Source organism: Sturnus vulgaris, chromosome 11 (assembly GCF_052056855.1).
Source record: "Sturnus vulgaris isolate bStuVul1 chromosome 11, bStuVul1.hap1, whole genome shotgun sequence".
Taxonomy (NCBI): Eukaryota; Metazoa; Chordata; class Aves; order Passeriformes; family Sturnidae; genus Sturnus; species Sturnus vulgaris.
This window is the reverse complement of record NC_142253.1, coordinates 14418103-14423138: the sequence shown is the minus strand read 5'-3', so window position 1 is coordinate 14423138 and position 5036 is coordinate 14418103. Positions and strand designations below refer to the sequence as shown.

The window sequence follows — 5036 nt, the reverse complement described above, 5'->3', positions numbered from 1 at the left end:
CCGACTCGCGCTGCCGCGGGGGCGGGCAGCGGGAAAGGGGGGGCGAGCGCCCCCTCCCCGCCCCCGGCCCTGCCCGGCACCGGCCCCCAGTCCGGCCGGGGCTCCCCGCCCCCTCCGCAGCCTCCCCTGCCTTACCACCCACCCCTCACACCGCCCAACATCCCCTCGGGACCCCCCCACTCCCGGGGCCGCTCTGAGCACAAGAGGAGCCCAGCCCGAGATGGGGACACAGCCCGAGATGGAGGTCACCGCCCAGATGCGGGCCGGGGAGGGAGAGGCACAGGGAGCCCGGGACAGACCAGACCATCTCAGGCAGGATGGGGCATATTCACTGTCCTCTTTCCTGTTCGCTTCCCACTGAGCAGTGGCAGGTCCAGGGAAGGGGCTGTGACTGTCCCCACACACATGGCCATGGGCTGCAGGTGCATGCAGCACTGGTGATGCAGCTCTGGGCCCTGAGGTGGACTCAGGTCCCGCAAACCACACGCATATGAACGCTCTGTGTCCTCCAGCTGGCTACTCCCCCTCTGCCAAATGTTCCAGCAAGGTGGCTGTCACCCACCACGCTGGGTGACACCAATTCACAGGGGACATTTGGGTTGGTGTTGCACCCCATCCACATACAGACGTCCCCCTTTGATGCCTCACAGCTAATTTGGCTCCCTCTTCATCTCTAAGGGCTGGCGCCAAGGCGGCAAAAAAATCCAAGGGGAAAGCACCCAGGCTCAGTCCCATTCACGCCCTGCTCACTCCTAGCCCCACAGTGCTGCTGCTGGAGCGTGGCACAGATGCCAGGCTCTGAATCATGGTGGCAGAAGTGGCCTTGGGGCTTGCCCTGGAAAAGGAGAGGATGGGAGTGTGTGGGAGCTGTGTCCCACCAGTCCCAGCTCCCCGGGACAGCTCCGGCTTCCACCTCAGCACCCTGGATTTACCCAAGCTCCCCTGCCCCTCATGCCCCCTGCCCCAACCTATGCCATTCCTCAGGCATTAATAAAGCCATTAATTAGTAGATTGGAGATATGGCTCAGAAATGCTACTTTGGAGTGAGCTGGAAGCGCTGCAATTGGGATCAGAGCGATAAGCAGGTTCAAGAAGGTAGAAGATAAGTTAATGCCAGGGCCAGTGTTTAATACAGGCAGTTCCTCCCTAGGCCACTTCTGGAGCCCCGTGCACACCGAGCACAGAAGAGCAGTGCGAGAGATGAGCTGGGTCTCTCGGGAGAGGAGCCGGAGCGCGGAGCCGCGGCTGCCGCACAGAGCCGCCTTTCATTACAAAGGGCCGGGAAGCGGCTCCGAGCTGCCAGCAGCACTGACACGATGCAAGAGGGGATTTTTCAGGCTGATGCAGCAACAAAGGCAGTTAAATCTAGCCAGGTAAGAGGCTTTCGAGGTTAGCTGGCTGTTCCCACAGCACAGGCTTTCTTTTCTTTTTTTCTTTCTTCGCCCCACCCCCCCTTTCCCCTCTCCTTTTCTAGGGGGAATTATTTTTGGTAATCCATGTGTTGCTGCTCGTTGGGCGCTGGAGCAGAAGTAAGCAGGTAAGCGGCACTTTTATCCACAGCCCAGCTTCCCACCACAGCCAAGACTCCAGCGAGGGGCTCTGAGCCTCAAAGAAAAGCACCAAGGCTGGGCCAAAGCAGCTGGAGCAGCTCTAAGCTCACAGAAGCTAGGAATTCCTTCTCTTTCTTGGATTGAAATGATGGCAGTGGGAAGCTACCTGGAGAGGAGCAGCTCACTCAACAAGCACCTGCTGCACTGCTGGAGGCTGTGTGTGCTAAGGTGTCACTGGGTGGTTTTGGGGCTGGCACCCACCTGCAGTCACTTGTTGCCTGGACCTCTTGGCAGGGCAGAGGGGTGCTGGGCATGGGAAAGCCACCCATGACTCCCTACAAGGAGCCCAGCACCCTTGTGTAGGGAGAGGAGGGTGCTGTGGTCCAAGGGCAGGAGGAGGCTCCCAATACTGGCTCTGCAGGGAGTCCAGGTGGTTCAGGCATTTCAGCAGGACGTTGTGGAGACAGACCAGAGTGAAGCCCAGACCCTGGAGTCTGCTGGAGGCCAAGAGGGTATTTCTGAAGGGATTTGTGTTTCTAGAGACCTGCATGCCAGCCCCAGTGCTCCCTACGGAGACACTCTGGGCTGCCCGGGGCAGCCACCTTCCCATCGGTCCTGTCAGGTGGAGGATTCACCACTGGCCCGTGACTCAACACCTCCTCCCAGTGCTTCACATCGGCAGGTGGGATGTGACACGACCCTGGAAGCTGCAATGAGCCATGCAGTGGAGGCAGTGCTGGTTCAGTGAGTTGTGCTGCCATGCAGGGACCCACGGCCCCTTGCCTTCCTGGCTGTGACAGGGGGTGGCCACAACTCATGTCCCTGATGGAGCTTGTCCTCTCATCCTTCTTCTGGTAGCAGCTCCTCAGACATCACCCTGCTGAGCCCATAAGACCCCGTGTTGATCCAGCTGGTGCAATGATACTGTTGCTCCATTCTCTCATGATGCCTTTGCATCCCCTTAGGCCACGTGCCATGACGGTGCCATGCAGTGCTGGCTGCTTCCTTGTGCCCACACTGTGCTCTGGTTAATGCTGCAACCACCACCACCGAGGTGCCCAGCACCCTGCCCAGGGACCTGAACCCTGCCTTGGTGTGGGGTGAAGGCAGTTGAAAATCCCTCTTCCTCCCCATCATCCTCCTCTTCTCCCTGCCGAGCCAGCATCGATCTCTGCAACAAGATTAAACCAATTGCGCCATTATTTGTTTCATGTTTAATAAGGGTTTGAGGAGCAGATCTCCCAGCAAGCCCCTGCTATCAATCAAACCCGCACAGAGTCCCCCTTCGCGCCCGCCTTTCCAAGAAGAAAGAAAACAAAATTGGTCTAATTTATTATTCATTTGTTCATTAAGTCTGTATTAACCAGATATATTATAAAGGAAAACAGGATTGCGCCTTTTGATCAGCAAACCCTCTACTCATGAATATCCATGAGGCTCCCCCGTGCCCCAGCACCTCTCCCGTGTGTGGAGCGAGCCCGTGGAGGGTGCTGGCACCGGGCTGGGTCCTGGCACACCACAGGGCTGGGAAGCTGCTCTCAGCTCTCTCTGCTTGCAGAGCATTGGGGATCAGCTGTGCCATCCCATGGCACTGCAGAGCTCAGGCCAGTCATGGGTGCCCACAGCTGGGAGGGAGAAGCCAAGCCCTGCTGGGTGCAGGAGGCTGTGGGGCCATGCTGGGGGGCACTGGGGTGATGGGCTCCCCTCCCTCCCTGCCTGGGGCTGAGCAGAAAGCCGAGCAGGTGGTGTTTCCGCGGCGTGAAAAAGCAGCATATGTCCCTGGATCCCTGGCACGTGGCGGCGGCGCTGCTGCCCGCCGCTCCCCCGGTGCTGCAGGAGACACAGAGGGACCCCGAGGTGCCAGTGATGCCCTGCAGGACCAGCACTGCACTGGAGCAGCATGCATCCCTGCTCCCTGGGGCATCCTCCATGAACTCCTTGGTCCATCCTAGGGAGCCAGGGCAGGATTGGAACCCCAGGATATGTTGCAGGGACTGGCTGGCACCAGGTCATAAGCTCATGGTGACATTCACCCAGAGCCAGCAGCATATCAGACAGAGCAGAGCGTGGAGAGCCATGTCCCAGCCCAGCAAGATGGTGGATCCCAGCCCTGCCCAGGAGCTGTTGCACCCTGCAGCAGCTGTGGGCGTACATGGAGAAATGCCATATCTGCATGGATGTCCATGCACCCATGCAGTCCAGCCAGACCTGAAAATAGGTTGGTTTAAAAAATGCATCACTTTGAAGTTATGTAAATGAAAGGCAGTGGCAAACAGAGCATGCTGGCAAAAGGGTTTCCATTTTTTTTTTTTCTCCTCACCAGCTTCCTCTGGTTAAAATTGGGTTGCAATTCATTAATAAAGGAACAGTTGTACTGAATAAGCTCCCGTGCTTAAATCAGGACAGAGAAGCGTAATTAACCCAGCTCCAGTCTGATGTGATGGAAGAGGAAAATGCTCTTCTGTTTTGGTCCCTTCTCTTAAAAGCCCGCTGCGTTCTCCCGGCCTCTTGGGAATGGAGCTGAGCTTCTTATTTAAAAATGAAGCTCACAGCCTGACAGAGCGGGTTCATGTATATATATATAAAAGCTGTCATGATGATATTTTATTCATACCCCTCTTCCCCTTCCCTTTGCTTGGAAAATCCAGGAGCAGCCAGCAGGCAGTGTGGAGAGAGAGAAAGCAAGAATCCCCTTTTAAAAGTAAATTACAGATGCAAGTCACATTAGTTGAAGCCCCACGAGGCAGCAGATTCCTGAGTACCAGGGCTGGCCCCGGCGGCTTGGCCAGCCCAGACCTGGCACAGCAGCTTCCCACCCGTGAGAGAGCAGGAGGGGACAGGAGGGGACAGGAGGGGACAGGCAGGGGGTGGCACCGGCTGTACACCACTGATTGTACAAGCTGAAGATTTGCTCGCTCCTCTAAACGGAGCTACCACCCAAATTACAGCCTCATTAAGGGCCACAAAGGCCTCCCGCTGGCAGGTCCTATAGGTGGAATTCAGCCCATTGTCCTGGGCTCAAGGTGAGGGGATTCCTTTTTCACCATTATTTCTGGGGCTGAATTTCCATCTTTCCCCACAGCAGTTTGTCTGGATGAGCCAGACGCTGTCCGGCCACTGTCGAACTGGCACGTGGCTCTGCATGTTGATGGAGCATCCCTGCGGCTCGGTTCTGCCTGGCCATGCTCCCCCCTCCTTCCTCCACCACTGCTTCCTCACCTGCTGTAAAAATAGCTGGCTGGTTGCATGGGAAGGCAAACTGTATTTTGGGGGGTCTTCGGGTGGGGAAGAGCTGCCCAGAGCGAGGGTGTTAGATTTGCTGTGCAGGGCAGGGAGGCAGACAGGACAGAGTGGTCTATTGAAACTGAGAGTGCTGCAGGACTGGCTTGATGTGAGAAACAATGCTGAATTCCACACGGGACAACCCACAGACCCATCAACATCTCCTCTGCCCCTGCTGGAGCTACCCTGTGTCACCTGCCAGTG

The 5036-nt window shown here is 57.1% G+C and overlaps 1 long non-coding RNA gene across 1 annotated transcript; it reads left to right on the top strand.

The window, feature by feature from the left end:
• The first annotated feature begins 1210 nt into the window (after nt 1–1210).
• On the top strand, nt 1211–2752 carry LOC148222497 (uncharacterized). The gene is made up of 2 exons (XR_015806078.1): nt 1211–1373; nt 1475–2752. It is a non-coding gene; the product is annotated as an uncharacterized LOC148222497 (long non-coding RNA).
• Nucleotides 2753–5036: the final 2284 nt, after the last annotated feature.